The following is an 18,250-nucleotide window of genomic DNA, read 5'->3' on the forward strand; positions in this document are numbered from 1 at the left end:
TATGAGAGAAAATTGCTTGCATTGTGTGGCTGTCTCTTCCTTCACAGGGTTACAACTCATTTGAACTTCAGGGTGGGGAGTGGAGGTGGGGAATGGGAAGAGTTTCTGTACATCAATATATATGTTATTATTATAATCTTCTGGTTGTTGATATTCCTTGACCTGAAGGTTCACACAGAAGATTCTTTGCCGCCTTCGATTACTTTGCATGTTATGATGCCAAGTACAGCGGTTACACTCTGGGGACAGCACAGAGCTTACGTGGAATACTTTTCATAAATAATAGCACACACAAAATGAGACTTGCTTTTTAATAAATCCTGTTACATAGTAATTAAATGGTTAAGTTTGCAAAAAGTTTTTTGGATAGCAAATGAAGAGACCTCCTTTTAATAAAACTTGTTCATTTATATTCAGAATTAGTATGAGATTTCTCTCTCACCAAATTCAGGATCAGGCGAATGCAATTTCTATGCGATTCCATTTTTGGAACTTAATGTGTATGCCTACTGTAGATTGTGCTATGAATTTTCAAGCACTTATCTCTTTGAAGCATTCACCACTGCCTAAGTTCTGCAGAGCCTCTCTGATACAATTCACCATACACAAACAAATTAAGGCAACCAGACATATTTCAGAATCTAGGCGTTATCTCTCCAGTCTTGTCTAGCTAGTGAGTGACACCTGTGGTTATCGTACAAAAACCTAATGAGTCACTTTGGAGCTGTGGTGATTTTAAGTATACCACTGATGCCTACGCAAATTTTGATTTGTGCCCAATCCATAGGCAAGAGTATTTGTTAGCTAAATTGGCTGGAGGTCAGTATTTTTCAAAAGTTGATCCCACTGATGTATATTTCCAGTTACCTGCCGATGAGCCCACAAAACAGTTTAAAGTGATTAACACACCATTCAGCATGCACAGATATAAAATATTGCCATTTGATGTCACTGGTGCTGCTGCAAATTTTCAGAGGTGTATAGAACAGCTGATTCAAGGCATCCCTAATTGTGTCAATTATTTGGATGATTTGTTAGTTAACAGAGGACATGCAGGAGCTGCACTTGCACAGTTTATGACTGTTGTTTGAGTGACTGCAATCCAGTGACCTACGTTGTTGTCTCGCCAAGTGTAGTTTCTTCCAACATAGTCTGGTAATTGGGCCACATAGTAAGTAAAGATGAGCTTACACCCACACAAGACCATTAGACCACCATTATTAATTTGATGGTGCTTAAGAATCTTAAAAGAACTGCCATCTTTTCTGGGCAGAGTGCATTATTGCATCAAGTATATTCCAAATGCCACTCATCCCCCCCACCCCCACACCCCACTTAACTACTTACATAAAAAGGGTGCTCGGTTTGTATGGTCAGAGGCTTATCAATGGGCATTTGTGCAGCTTAAAAAGTGTCTTAGGTTGGTCCCTTGTTTGTGGACATTACAACTGGGTGAACGACTAATACTGATCACAGATGCATCAGGTTGTGGTGTTGGTGTTGTCCTCTCACATAAATTTGTTGATGACGTGGGACAACTTATCACGTTTGCATCTAAGATATTGAACTCGGTACACTGAAATTAATCACAGATTGAAAAAGAGGCTGTGGCCACCATTTATGGTGTCTTGAAGTTCCATGTCCACCTCTGTGGTACCAAGTGTCATATGATTATGGACTACAAGGCCCTGCTGTCATTGTTTGGTCCCCATTCAAAACTTCCGGACAAAACTGTGCAACGGTTTCAGCAGTGGGTGTTGTTTCTTAGCAACTACATTTACGGCATCCATTACAGAACTGTCATGCAGCACTCTTATGCTGTTGCCCTGTCTCATTTGCCATGTGGACCTGATGTCGATTTTGAGAGACATGAAACATTGTATTTTGCCTTGGACGCGAACCAGTGGCACATTCTAGACAAGTTTCCTATTACAGCGGGCAATATTGCAGCAGAGACAAGCTGTGACCTACTCCCTTATGGGGTGTTGTCCACAGTGCGGCAGGTGTAGCTTGAACTCAGCTCCAGAGTGGTGCACATATTTTTCTCTCAGGCACAGCCTTTGTTACAGAAAAAGTCATTTTGTTAGCTACAGATGGTGCAGAATGTTGGGTCGTTGTCCCTCCTGCACTCCACCCCTGCATATTGCAACTCCTCCTCACTGCACATTGGGGAATATGCCAAAAGTGTACTATCCACAACTGCTACACCTGTGCGCATAACCAGTTTGCTCCAGTAGTGATTTAACTTATGGCCCAACCCTGATCACCAATGCCTAGGTTTACATGTAGATTTCACTGGCCCTTTCCATGGAGCAGTGTGGTTGTAGGTTGTTGACCTCCTTCCAAATTTCCCATATGTATTGTGGATGTCTATAACATTTTCTGGGTCTTATCTACTACCTTTGCTATAGAAGGGACCCACAGCTACAATAGTTTTCGACAACAGCCCACAGTTTAAGGCTGCAGTGTTTTGGGATTTTTGTAGACAGATTGGTATCGAGCACTTGACTTCCACCTCTATATCGAGTTCAGAACCCAAGTGGTTGGTCAGGACATTCAAATCGAGGGAGGGGGGGGGGGGGGGGGGAGGGAATCTTATTGACAGCAAACTCAAGTGGTGCACTTACTAGCTTCCTGGCCACATACCAGTCGACACCTGTCGATGAATGTAGCTTGGCCGAAATTTTGCACTGGTGCCTGTCTGCCTGCTTAGCTGGTTAGCTGAGTGGTAAAGTGTTTGCCTACCATGCAGAGGGCCCATGTTCAATTCCCAGCTGGATTGGGGATTTTCTCTGCTTGTGGACTGCGTATTGTGTTGTCCTCATCATTCTTTCATCACCACCACTGATGCGCAAGTCGCCCAATGTGGCGTAACCTGAAATAAGACTTGCAACCCGACGGCCGAACTTCCCCGAACGGGACCTCTCAGCCATCAATACAACATGATCATTTCATTTTCATGTACCCTGTTTGACATCCGGCAATTGACGGTGCAGGTCCACAGCCACACACCTCGCCGTTTTATTGTGCCATGTGTGGGCCTGCACATTTAGCCAAAATCCTGGGTGGACCCTGGGCTTTGTGGTTGGCAATGGGGCAATGTTTGATGTGGCAGTCAGCCAGGAGCAGCTGGTCTGTCACCACAGTCAACTCCACCCACAACATGATGGTCCACCCCTGAACTCTCCTCAGGCACTGATGGGCAGCACCACTGGTTTCATACAAAAACTGTACCAGCCTCTGGACGTGCTCCTTTCCCTCCACTCTGCGTTCCACTGCAAGGCATTGAAGGGAAGTAGATACTGACAAGTGATGGGAGCCAGTGGGGGTGGATCCCTTCCCTCCCACTGTGCTGTGCATATGTACTGTCCCTACCACCTGTGCTGACTGCTCTGAATGATTGCGGGACTCTGTATGTTCACAGGACGAGGTGCTGATGGAGGATGACTCTGTCATCCTTGTCACGTGCGACAGTCACTTCCCAACAGGCCAATCCCACCTCCCATTCTGGTGGTGGAGGGCATGCTACATGAGCCATTGGCAGGGATTCCAATTTTGCCCTCTCCTTTTGCTGGACACAGTCGGCACAAGCATTGGTTGGGGCATTTCTGGCCCTAAGCACTATTTAAGGGGGGAGGGGTTTTGCATTCAGCAGTAATTCGGTTTTTCCACCTAGCACAGATATGGACATGTCAGAGGTACTGGGCTGCGAGCGATGGCTGCAGGTCGCTGTTGTAAGGGGAGCCATTATGCTGGGATTTGTGCCACATCATGTTCCGTTCCTGGTGGCAACTGAATGCTACTGAAACTGTGGCCTGGGCTTCGCGCACAGCTCGTTCCTTACTATACTTTGTAGCTTTTCATATTGCGCCACTACACAGACAAGTTGATATAGTTTGTTTCCAGTCTCTAGTGGTTACTGGTATGGAACTGGTGTATTGCTATGCTGAATGTACTACATCCTGGAATTGTTAGTGCTCCAGTCACTTAGTGAACTCAGTCTATTGTGGACTTATAGGAATGAGTGTTTGGTTCCGTGTGTTGCAGTGTACGCACGGAGCAAGTGAAAATAAACAATTTCTACCCATGCCAAGCAGGACGGAAAAAACTTCACAGCTACAAATACTGGCACGCGAAATAAGCATCACTAAAAGTTGGTGTGTATGTGGAAAAGCTCTGGAGACTTCAGTAGACTTCAAGTAGGCTCTATGAAACGAAATGATGGTGTGGCATTGGTGGCTGGGAGGCCCTGTGTGGGGAAGTTTGGCCGCCGGGTGCATGTCTTATTTCAGGTGACACCACATTGGCCGACTTGCATGTCGGTGGTGATGAAATGATGAGGCCAACACAATGCCCTCTCCACGGGCAGAGAAAATCTCCAACCCAGGCCCGCAGCATGGTAGGCAAGCTTGTTACCACTCAGCTAAGCAGGCAGACGTATTCTGTAAAATGATAAGACATAAATTTAGAAATCGGATTTTACATTACAAATTCTCTCCAGCAGAAATTCTCTCCAGCAGTGGATGTGGACTCTGCCATAATTTGTAAGTTATGAACTGAAGATTAAAAGTGAAGAAATCACAGGAAAGTAAAAAATTAAGTAAATGACACCTGAATAAATTGAAAGAAAAAGGAGATTTTGAGTGTTTCGAAGTAAGTATTAGACAATGATTGAATGAAACAAGGAAAAGGAGTATAACAGAGAGAAACACTGGAAAGAAACACAGTAAAAGACAAATTGGTAGTTTTGAGAGATGAAATAGCGAAGGCAGCAAAGGATCAAAAAGGACAAGACCCAGTATAAATCCTTGGACAGTACACAAGATATTGAATGTAATCGACGAAAGGAGCAAATATGAAAATGCAACAAATGAAGCAGGCATAAGGGAATGCAAATGCCTACAAAAATGAGACATTAGAAATTGCAAAATGGAGGAGGGGGAGGAATGATTTGTGAAGGAATGCAAAGTTGTACAAGCATATATGACTATGGGAAAGACAGATTTTTAGGAAAATTAAAGTAACCTTTGATGAAAAGACAAACAGCTTTATGAATATCAAGATCTCTGGTGGTAAACTAATACTAAACAAAGAAGGGAATGCCAAAAGGTGGAAGGAATTTATAGAAGACCTATAAAAAGGGTACAAACTTGAAAACAATATCATGAAAAGAGAAGAAGAAATAGATGAAAATGAGTTGGAGGTGGAATACTGTGAGAAGAATCTGATAGAACACTTTTGGCTGTAAGTCAGGCAATTCACTTGAAGTAGATGACATTCCCTCAGAATTATTGAAATCCTTGGGAGAAAATACCATGCCAAAATTATCCACATAATGTGCAAAATATAAATTAGGCAACATATCCTCTGGTTTTAAGAATACTGTAATAATTCGAATCCCAAAGTGGGCAGGTGCTACAAAACTACTTAATAAGTCATTGTTGTAAATTACTGACACAAATTCTTGAATGAGGAATTGAAAGACAATAGAACCTGACCTTCAGGACGATCATTTTGGTTCAGGAGAAATGAAGGGACAGATGAGGCATTACTGATCCAACAACTTATCTTAGAAGATGGAGTGAAGAAAGGCAAACCTACATTTACAACATACAGAAATTTAGAAAAAGACATTAGACATTGCTGGGTGGAGTAAACTCTCTTAAATTCCCAAGAAAGCAGGCATAAAATACAGTTAAGTGAAAAAGTTGTTTAGAACTGATACAGAAACCAGACTGCAGATACAAGTGTCAAAGGACACGAAAGCCAAGCAGTAGTTTAGAAAGAGGTGAGACAGTGTTGCAGCTTATCCTAATGTTACTCAGTCTGTACATTACAAGCAGGAAAGGAAATAAAGGAGAAATTTTGAGACAGACTAAGGAGCAGTTGAATGGAATGGATAAGGTCTTGAAAAGAGATTATAAGATGTACATTAAGAAAATAAAACAAAGTAATGGAATGTAGCCGAAATTAGATAAAACTGAGGGAATGAGATTAGGAATTGAGACAATAGTAGTAATAAATTAGTTCTGCCATTCAAGGCACCCATACAATAGTTTGTAGGGGGGAGAGGGGAGTATTTTCAATATTTTCGAACACAAATGGTAACTTTTTAAGTAACCATAAAAAAGTTCCAATTGTGACCCTGTTAAACACCTGCATAATACCAAATTTTAAACAATGTTCTCAGAAGAAAAACATCTGACCTCAGTATATTTTTGTTCCTTGCCCTGGGATCTAAGGGTATGCCCCCCCCCCCCCCCCCCCCCCCCTCCTCCCATTATGGTCGCCATTGTTGATATTTGGCTATCATAATAACTATGGCTGAATTGGGGAGGATACCAGGTGTAGACTGCAGATACCAATAAAAGACTTTCTGTAAAATATAAATTTGTTAACATCAAAGATATATTTCTTAGTAAATACTTTTTGAAGCTATTGTCACATTGTAGCCACATGTGAGTACAAATCCAAAAGCAGGGTCATTGATGAAATACAGCACTAAAAAGTGAAAGCATGTTTATTATGAACACTAATGTACAGCCAGAAAAGAACTGAACTCTCAATGGAAGGTACAATTAACAGTTGATGATGGCTAGGTTTTAGCTGGTGACTCACATCAGACTAGCCAGTGATGCTAATTGTTACACCGTACCACATGCATTAGAGCTCATGGCATTGCTCCCTCTCCTGTAAAAACAGTGATACGCTCGTTCAGAAGTTCTTAATGGAGACGACTACAGCATGTTGGATGTAGAAGTTGTTAGTGGTCCTCTATATGGCAAAACTGGTGAATCCTTGGATTCTGGTCCTGTCGTCATCTTTTTCACTGTTGTGAGCATCAGAGGTAGCCCATCCCATTAAAGCTCCATGATTATTGAGCAGATCTCTAGTTTGCTTCAGTGAGACGCCCCCATCAATGATCTGCACCTTAGGGCTGTAAAAGGGCTTCATATGGAGGACATGGGTGATATCTCTGCACTTTTGTCTTCTTAATGAAAGTTCATTATCCTCAACATAGTATGTGGCATCTGACAAGTTACATACAGTATGATATGGTCCAAAGTAGCACGTTTAGTAACTTGTCTGATAATCACACTCCTACACAGGCATAAGAAATTCATACGAAGTCTCCTCTCACTGGTCAGTGCTTGATCTTAACACACTCTTGGTCTTTCTCTTGAGCATTTATCAATTTTTTTATGTGTTAATTCTGCAAGTGTCTGTTGAATTAATGAAAAACTGTTCCAATTGCTGTGGAGAACTTTTTTTTAATCGAGTTTACTATCAGTCTTGGCCTTTGTATTAGGCCATTTGTGAGGGGTTCTGAAAGCTGCCGTAAATTTGATAGATGTATAACTGTTGCATATAATAGAAGATGAGAAAACAAGGTGTACGTATGTCCAATATAAGTACAGATAGACTATAAAACTTACTTTATGCTGTAGAGAAACAATGTCCAAATGATAAAAGTATAAGCTGGAGGGATTAAAAATGTTACATGCCCAGTGATATTGTGAGAAATTTGGGTGTGTCAAGATTATAAAGACTGTAATTTATTTTATTACAAGTATTCTTTGAGCTTAAGAGGATTTAGGTCACAACATTTTCAAAAATTCTGAATTGCCTGTTTTACAAATAAGGCTAAAATAACTTTCTTGATTTAGCGAAAGCATAAAATAATCACAGTGGGTGGGGCATCCAAGTCAAGTGCAGAATTACATCTTCTAGAGTGCAAAGATTGAACCTTAGAGAACTGCAGAGATCATTAGTATAGCTTGGACACACAGTGTGCTGCTTAAACAGCATGTTTACAAACTTCTAGATACAGTAACAGATTTGTGGATTAACTTCAAAGAAATTCGTCAATAATGGGGTGACAGATGTCCAAGAAACTGATGCTTTTATGAGTGCACGGCTCATTGAGCATTTTTTCTTTGTATTTTTGTAGGTCTGCCTAAAATTCTAATTGTTCATATATGTCCATAATGTATTCCTTCTTCATTGTATGAAGGATTACAAGGTTGTTTTCGATGTCATACATCATGTGACACGTTTTGAGAGATGACGGTGTTCTTCAAAGAATTTGTTTTCCAAATGACTGACAGAAATATTTCCCAGTGTACCTGCTGCTGAAGATCCCAAAGTATAACCTGTTTAAAAAACAAATGTACTCATGCATATAAATCTCTGTCTTTACTCTTATTCTCTGTAAAATATTCCAAATTTTCTTAGTTACCTTTAAATAGGATAAAGAAACAGTAGCAACAGAAAATTTCATTAATGAACCTGACTCCTGAGCAGAAATTAAAATTCCTTAAATATGAGCAAAAATGGTATCGGATGTGTAAATCTGAGACACTGATATTGGTAGATTCAGTTTGAACAAGAGACTGTCAACCATGGATTACCTCCTCACAGAATGTCATATACACCATATGTATAACATTTTATGCCACTATGGAACATAAATTCTCCACAATTGTGAAAATTTTTCATGAAAATTTATATAGAATATTACAAGAAAACTCACAGAACTGATGGCAAGTATATAAAAAATCCTGAAAATGAAGGAGCCAAATAGGAATTCATGGTAAGAATAATTATTTCATTTTTAATTCAGGGAGATTTTAATTCCATTTCCACATCACAGTTTATTTGAGACAGAACGTTAGAGGAATCAAATTAATAAAAAATTTTAACAAAGCTCTTTAAATGGAAATCAATAACATTAGAGTGACATACCAGTGAAGAAACACGGCAAAATAATAAGTGAGCAGGTTGTTTCTTGTGAATGTTGTAAATCAGGAACAGAATAAGACAACCATATATTAATATACATTTAGTAAAATGATGCAAGAACTAATTATTTGAAAATGGTAAAATAAGAAAACTTTTTTGTACATTGAGTGACCCATCTAGTACCTGAAAGAAAATGTTAATGAAAGTGACATAACGTCTAGTAAGTAAGTTAGTTCATTAAGAAGAAATAACATTACATTCTCCACTTATCATAATTAGCAAAAAATGATAAACTTCAATATTAATCAGACATTCTTGGAAGAAGGTACACTAAATTATCTGCAATAAACAAAAATTGCTAAGTTAGCTACTGGTCATGCACCTTTGAAAATACTTGAATAATACCCAAATACTAAATCACTTAAAAAGTACATTTATGAACATAGTTGAAAAGTGAAAACTTAGGAATTATTAACAGAGTTCTGCATTATCTCAAGTACGAGATCGTGCTGAAAGGTAATGCCTCAGAAATTTTTATTCTGGTCTCAAGATTGGTTGAGGTATTACTGTCATGCATATTACTTGGTTAACTTTCCTGCTTTGCTGACACAAGTTACAACCCTCTGCCAGTAGAGGGATCCAGTTTGTAGCATGTAACATGGCAGTGTGTAATGCAATTGTACTGTTGTGAGAGATCTTACAAAACTGAAAGAGTTTGTACACAAATGGAGCACCCTCTACTTCAGCATGACAATGCCAGACCACACATGAGCGCTGCGATGTTTGCCACAGTCTGATTTCCCTGTTGTTGATCATCCTACATACAGTTCTGATTTGGCCCCACCCGATTTACATCTGTTTCCAAAATTTAATGAACACCTTCAAGGACCTCATTTTGATAGTGAAGTAGTACAAGTAGAGGTGAGACTGTGGTTCTTTGAACAAGTCAGACATTCTATAGTGATGATATCTACAAACTGGTCTATTGTTGGGAGAAATGTGTTCATTACCAGGGTGACTGTGTTGAAAAATAAGAAATACATTTGTAGACATGAAGAATGAAGATCTATTCCCACTTCCTTCCTACCTTCTAATCAAGTCTTTAAACTTCAGTTTCACAAGCAGCCTAAATAATCATACACATCATATCCAGAACTGGAACATAGTATAGGACCTGACAAAATTTTTACACTTAGACAGTTATTTGAAAGACCTAAGAATGAACCTCTACATAAGTAATAAAGAACATGTTACATAATCATTCAAATTTTACAATTCTAGATCATTTTAGGCAAGTAACAAATCTTAAAACTAGCAGGAATGTAGGGAAAACTTTTACGATAAATAAACTATATACAACTCCCAGAAGAACTTTGCTCTGCAAAGCAAAAAACAATGCAAAGTAGAACATAACAATGACAATTTCTTACAACCTATTGACAGGAAAGTAAGTGAACACTCACAGTTAATCTTGTAGTAATTTCAAAACTATGTTTCACAACTATGATTCCCAACACCCATGTTTAAAAAGGTATGCCTTGTTAATTTAAATTACAATAGTAAAACTCTTTTCTAGTTTTGATGACCCTCCAGTCCCTGTTGTACTCAATTTTACATTACATGCAGGGTGATTCTTATTCATGTGTAGGAACCAGTGAAGCACTGTAAATGACGTGATTTAATGGGGTCGCAAATGTCAGGAAATACCCCAAAATGGATGAGAAATGTTGAACATGTGATGTCACAAGATGACGACCTCATCGCATGAACAGTGGATGGGCTTGGGCATAAAGGGATGGTTGAGCGATATAATACATGCATTTGAGCAAACAGTTCAAATTTCAAACACCTTTTGTAAATGTTGCTAAATGGCTTTGCCGCATTGGTAACACTGGTTCCTGTCAGATCACCAAAGTTAAGAGCTGTCAGACTTGGCTAGCACTTGGATGAGTCACTGCTGAGTGTTGTTGACAAGCAGGGTGCAGTCAGCCCTTGTGAGGTCAGTTGAGTAGATGCTCGATTGAGAAGTAGCAGCTCTACTTGATTGAGTAGTAGTGGCTCCAGTCACAAAAATTGTCAATGGCTGGGAGTGCGGTGTGCTGACCACATGCCCCTCCATATCTTAATCCAGTGATACCTATTGGCTGAGGATCACTTTTTCTTTTTCTTTTCTTTTTTTTAATGTTATCTGTTGTAAATGTAAAAGCTGCAAAATTATTGTCCTTGTTGTAACCAAATGAAAGCTGTTCTTACTTTGTATTTCTTTCCTTTTTTTATATATACATACTGGTAATGACACAATTCAGAAGCATATACTCATTTACTTGTGACACAATACAGTAGGTTTTTGTTGTACTGTACTTTGTAATAAACCAGCAGAGACCATGACATCGGTAAATAAAATAATAAATCTTACCCCAATGTAAGCGGACAATTGTTTAACACAATGACAAAAATAATGCCTGCCAGAAGCAAGACTCAAACCCAAAGCCTCACATGCTAAATTTGTGCACTTGGGCCCAGAGCCACACCGAGGTGAATACTTGACTTGGGTTGGGATGATTAGGTGTGACAGACCAGTAGAGTCAGCTAATGCTTGTATGGTGAGGTCCACCATGTGGTGGCATTTGTCATTCACTTTTGGGGCATTTCCTGACATTCAACCCTATGTGTCTTAAATTACTTGTCTCAGCATCATCAGTGTCGCTTTGGTTTTTTTTAAACGTTAATAAGAATCAACCTGTATATGTCAAACATATGTTTGAAAAATAGCAATCAGGTGGTACTTACCTGTAGACAGCTACAGTGTTAATTTATTCTACATTTCACACAGCTGGCTATCGTAGCTTTTTTATCCCAGTAACATATCGTCACTGCTTGCCTGAAATTCCACATGCTTCAGAACCATCAGACTCGCAGCTAACACATCACCAAGTCATCTTAGCATTTGCACATTGCATTAAATGATAGCACAAAATTAGTTTACACTCTGCTCAAAACATAAAGAAGTTTACACACTGAATATGAAACACTATGGTTCTGAACATACGAAATCCCTAAACTATCATCGGCCTACTTGCACCATTCTTCTCACCTTCATCACAACCCATTACTTCAAATCCACTTCAGAATTCTCACATAAGTACAGTACAACATGTAGGTTTGCAACATTTCTTTACAGGTGAGATCTGACAAGCAAGTTGTTCCTAAAGTGAGAATTTATTCCTAACTGCCACAGGGATTAAAAAAAAAAAAGTTAACACAATTAGCAAAAACATAGCTCTAAGATCTCCACTTTGAACAGAATTTCTCATTGTTTTCTGAGATGTTTCCACAGTTGTCATACCTACAGCTGGCTACGCCCACAATGTTGCACTAAAATACCTTTAAGGCTGACATCCTATCTTTTAACTAATAATTCAGTAGACAACCAGATTTCATGAAAAGTGTAAAATAATTTCCAAAACAGTGCCAAAATTCCTGTATTTTATTTATATATATGTATTCAACCAGTTTCAAAACTACAAAATATTCACTCTTTAAGTAAATTACTCAGAACAAATACAGATTCCTTTGTTTACAAAAATGCAATATTTCAGCAAAACTAGTCACATTTCTTTAAAACAGCACAGATATACCAGCATACCTGATATTTCATCTACATCACATCATTTTTTAAATAAAGCAGACATGTCATCTGTACATAACACCTGTATATAAAAAATCTTTTTTCAAATGAAGATAATAAGAAACAAATTCCTTTTTCCAAAAATACCAGAAAATTTCTCATCAAGCAAATACAAAAGTAAATGAATTTTTTCTTGTACTGTGGAATTACACTTTAATTCTAACAAAAACGATTCTTAACTGATGGGTAAAAGAGAGGTTCACAGTGGAAGAAAAGATGAGTAGAACAAGACGTGCAGCATGCAAGTATGAAAATCGCCAAAGTAATACTACATTGGCTCTAGGTCATGGTTTTGCCATACCCAAATCACAAATTGAGTTGTGATCCTCTGGGGACAGAAATGTTAGTGTTCCTGCTCCTCATCGCTGTTTTCTACAACACTGACTTCAACAACTGTCACCTTCCTTCCTGTAAGTTTATTGCAGCTCTCTGGTATGCAATTTTTAGCAAAGTTACACCACTGATGCAGAGAATAATTTCCCCTCAGCAAAGTTCCCTGTAACATTCCAGATAAGTGTGACTTACAGTCTTCATGCCAAAGTCAACAACCTTCTCAATCTTCTGACAAAACAGGAATTCTCTAAAAGAATTAAGTCATTCATTAATATGTTGTTACAGTATCTTGTCAAAATCTTGAAACTATCCTCACTTTCATCACAAATACTTTTAGTAAGTATTGTAACTCTGCAAGCTCCTCACTCTTGGTTTCTTGGTTCAGTGCATGTTCTTTGAGACTATTTTCTTAAATCTCCGTAATACTTTGCCATTTTGAGCTAGTAGCAGGTCCACATTTGTTAAAATGTCAGAATTAGTATTGTGAATCTTCAGGTTTTCGCGGCGCAAAGACTGCTCCATTAAATTTCGGGAATGCAGCCGCATAAATTCTGCTTCTTCTTCTAATATTTCGGCTGTACGGCTCTCTCTGAAGATGGCTGCAAGATATACAGCCGAAATATTAGAAGAAGAAGAAGCAGAATTTATGCGGCTGCATTCCCGAAATTTAATGGAGCAGAATTAGTATTGTTTACCTCTGTCTTACAGTCTGAAATTTTATCTTTGTAGCAAGGTCATCATTGATTTCCTAAACTGAACCTTCTCCTTCAACAACAAGGCTACTTTGTCGTTACTGTTACTGTACCGACATTTTCATTATTGAATCCAGTTTCATTGCACACTTTCAGATCCAAGATTTTTTCTCTGTAGATTTCAAATTGACTTCTAATTTTGTTGAGTCTTTCATTATTCTTCTGCATTAAACAAGTGTAATTATCCAACTATTTGCTTATTGTTTTCTTTAAGTTTTGAATCAAATGTTTGCCAGTACTTTGCACTAACGTTACCTCTAGTTGCTCTGATTGTTCACTTTCTTATCATTGTTTTCTTTCAATTGTAACTTGAACTGTTCACTAATTTGAGTAGAGATCACTTTCAACAACAATTCTGCATTTCTCACTTCTTGATTTGCTCTCTTAATTTGCTGTTGTGGCAAACACTGTTTTTTTGTTACAGGTATTTAAGTTTGAAGTGTGGGTAAGAGTCTATAGTTTGTGTATTTACTGTTGTTCAAAACTCTGCCTCCTCTACCCAGGTCACTCATAGATTTCATGGATCCATTTGTGAGGAGTCCCAAGTCTTCTCAGCCTGTAGGAGCTAACTATCACTAATATTGATTCATTAATATGTTGTTTTACACTGAGCAGTAAATATATGCTGCCTACAGTGCCCTGCAGTTAATTTATTTATTAATTGAACGCACCATATTTGAATAGGTACAAATATTAGTACGCGCGCACACACACACACACACACACACACACACACACACACACACACACACACACACACACACAAATCCACCAACGAACATGACAATAACAACAACAATAATAATAATAATAATAATAATAATAATAATAATGAAGAACAAAAAGGGCTGCTGCAAAGGAGCAAGAGGATGTAAAGAGCAACTGATAATAGATGCAGAGGTGACATATCAAGCTCAAACTATATAAAGGTTGCTACACTACACATACATTGATTACCAAAAAGCTTTTGACAGTGTACCCCAAATATTGGAAATATACAAAGTAGATCCTAAATTGATACAGTTCCTAAACATAGTAATGAAAAATTTGAAAACCTAACTTAATATCCAAACAAATTCAAATAATATCACATCACAGCCAATACAGATTAAGTGTGGAATATACCAAGGAGACTCATTAAGTCCTTTCTGGTTCTGCCTTGCTCTGAAACCACTATCCAACGTGCTAAATAATACAGATTATGGATATAATATTACTGGAACATACCAACACAAAATCACACATTTGCTATACATGGATGATCTAAAACTACTGGCAGCAACAACTCAACCAATTACTAAAGATAACAGAAGTATTCAGCAATGGTATAAATATGGCTTTTGGAACAGACAAATGTAAGAAAAATAGCATAGTCAAGGGAAAACACACTAAACAAGAAGTGACTGCATAGAAGTGATGGAAAAAACAGATGCCTATAAATATCTAGGGTACAGATAAAAAATAGGAATAGATAATACAAATATTAAAGATGAACTAAAAGAAACATATAGACAAAGACTAACAAAAATACTGAAAACAGAGTTGACAACAAGAAACAAGACCAAAGCTATAAATACTTATGCTATACCAATATTGACCTACTCATTTGGAGTATTGAAATGGAGTAACACAGACCTAGAAGCACTCAATACACTTACACGATCAAAATGCCACAAATATAGAATACATCACATACATTCAACAATAGAAAGATTCACATTAAGCAGAAAGGAAGGAGGAAGGGGATTTATCGACATAAAAAACCTACATTATGGACAGGTAGACAATTTAAGAAAATTCTTTATAGAACAAGCAGAAACTAGCAAAATATGCAAAGCAATCACTCATATATATACATCAGCTACACCACTGCAATTTCATAACCACTTCTACAACCCTTTAGATCACATAACATCAACAGATATGACGACAGTAAATTGGAAAAAGAAAACACTACATGGCAAGCACCCGTATCGTCTAACACAGCCACACATCGATCAAGATGCATCCAACACATGGCTAAGAAAAGGCAATATATACAGTGAGATGGAAGGATTCATGATTGCAGTACAGGATCAAACAATAAACACCAAATATTACAGCAAGCATATTATTAAAGATCCCAATACGACAACAGATAAATGCAGACTTTGCAGACAACAAATAGAAACAGTATATCACATCATAAGCGGATATACAATACTAGCAAATACAGAATACACCAGAAGACATGACAATGTAGCAAAAATAATACGTCAACAACTTGCCATACAACATAAACTAATAAAACAACATGTTCCCACATACAAGTATGCACCTCAAAATGTACTGGAGAATGATGAATACAAATTATACGGGAACAGAACCATAATAACAGATAAAACAACACCACATAACAAACCTGACATCACACTCACCAATAAAAAGAAGAAATTAACACAACTAATCGAAATATCCATACCCAATGCAACAAATATACAGAAGAAACAGGAGAAAAAATTGAAAAATACATCCAACTGGCTGAGGAAGTAAAGGACGTGTGGCATCAGGATAAAGTTGACATTATACCAATTATACTATCAACTACAGGAGTCATACCACACAATATCCACCATTACATCAACGCAATACAGCTACATCCAAACGTATATATACAACTACAGAAATCTGTAATTATTGACACACATTCAATTACACGAAAGTTCCTAAATGCAGTGTAACATATACGGTACAGTTGAAAGGAAGTCACGCGTGATCAAGGTCTGCATCACTTTCCATTTTTAATCGGACATAACGTCTGAGAAAGGAAAGAAATAATAATAATAGCTACTAAAGGAAACAAACCCAACATTTAGCACATACTTCATTATCTTGATTTAAAAAGTCTGGTTGAAACTGTTTGTGTCAGCTGAACAATTTCAGATAATTGTAGATGAAACACTGAATCTTCCATGCTTGCAGATGATGTAGTTAACCATTACATCACTAAAGCTTATTTAGAAAGAAGTTCATACTCTATCGATTCTAGTGCTATATGATTAAGTTTCTCTTGGCCTAAAGCTGATCTTAAATGATTTTTTATTAATGCTGATTTTGCTAAATCTGCTCTTGCCTGAAGGAACAGTAACTATTGGGATAAAGAAAATCCTGAGTGCAGTGCAAAGTAGAGGAACCACAAATTGAAACCTGAATTTATGAATTTCATTTAGAAGAAGAAATGTAATCCCTTTGTTTTTTGTTGCCTTTGTCAAATCTGGAAAAGTAGCTGCACTCACTTACTTAAACATTTGTATATCTTTGTCAAATTATAAATGTGATCTTCAGGAGAAGTTGTAATTTATATATTTACTCTGAGAATGGCTTCAAAAGTTGCACAAATATTTCTCATTTCCTCTTACTAAGAATCCATCTAAGAAACTGTTTTGCCTGTGATTACATCCAAAACCTCTTATTTAAAAGTGTTGTTTTACAGTTTCATCTGAGAGCATGTCAGATGCTCCACTACCACCTCAAAAAGATTCATCAGTGAAAATCTTCCTCCCTTCCTCTCTTCTTTGAAAAAACTGCCCCATTCCCAATTTCAGAAGCCATTTTTTTTTAGCTCGCCTTCAGGCAAGAGAGCTCTTACATCCTTATCTTTGGCGACCATTAGGAGATTTAACAGTTTTCATTTCAGTATCAAGGGAAATATCTTTCAAGTGCAGAATCAAACTTGTTACATGTATGTGGCCTAAAGTGCCTTTCCAGTCATTCAAGAGAATCAGTGTTTCAGATTGGAGAAATAACTGATAATGCCCTTTACTTCTGCTACCCTATCATGATACAAACTGTGTTGACTTTTTGCTAATTTTAAAGCTTCTGTTACTTCTGGTAGCTTCTCTGCTATAGACTCCACTGCCTCAACTTGCACTCCATCTTCTTTCAGACAGGCCACAAAGAGATCAACTGCCAGTATATTTTAACAACCATTCTCATCTCGTGTCAGCTTGCACAGAAGAAATTGTACAGCTGGTTCAGACATTTGGAGAATGTACAGACTACTTCATTGCCTCTTGTTAGCATGTAATCCTACTAAGTTCCAAGTTGAGCTGCACAAGGAGAAAATGTTACCAGTGAATAAATGTCTCTAATTTTTGCTTGCACACCTTTTATTTATCCAGCTATGTTTGATCTATTGCCAAAGCAGTGACCATGACAGTGCTGTAAATCAATTTCATGCTTGTTAAATACATCTATGACAGCATTACTAATTGCATCATCTGTGTTTTCTGCAAATCAAAATATTCCAGAAACCTCTCGTGAATATCTCATTTATTTTCCTCTTTGTTAAAACACATACCTTAAAAGCAGAATACTATGTTTGGTCCTAGATACAACTCCAGTCGCATCGAAAGAAGAAGAAGAAGAAGAAGAAGAAAAAAGATAAACACTCACTATGTGCTCTTCAAAATAAAAAGTGCAGTATCTCTTCATCTTTCTCTTGACAGGTTTTGACATAATTTGTATATTATCTTAAAAATGAGTCATATTTAGTCAATAATCTAATTAAACCCCAAGAAGTCTCCATCATCTGGCTCTCCTAATTGGCAGTTACATCCCCTCAAAGGCAAATTTCTTGAAGCTAAAAAGATAGTAACATCCAAAATTCTTTTGAAAGGCTCATGTAAAAAGTCTTGAACACTAAATGGAACATGGAATGCACACTGCTACCTACTAGGCTTTGTTCAAAACATCT

General features: G+C 37.7%; 1 protein-coding gene across 1 annotated transcript in view; it reads left to right on the top strand.

Annotated features, from left to right (window-relative positions):
* LOC124625765 (transmembrane channel-like protein 7) overlaps positions 1-18,250 on the top strand; it is a 50,783-nt gene that overhangs the window by 12,115 nt on the left and 20,418 nt on the right. The gene's annotated exons all lie outside the window — the stretch shown is intronic.

Source organism: Schistocerca americana, chromosome 1 (assembly GCF_021461395.2).
Source record: "Schistocerca americana isolate TAMUIC-IGC-003095 chromosome 1, iqSchAmer2.1, whole genome shotgun sequence".
NCBI lineage: Eukaryota > Metazoa > Arthropoda > Insecta > Orthoptera > Acrididae > Schistocerca > Schistocerca americana.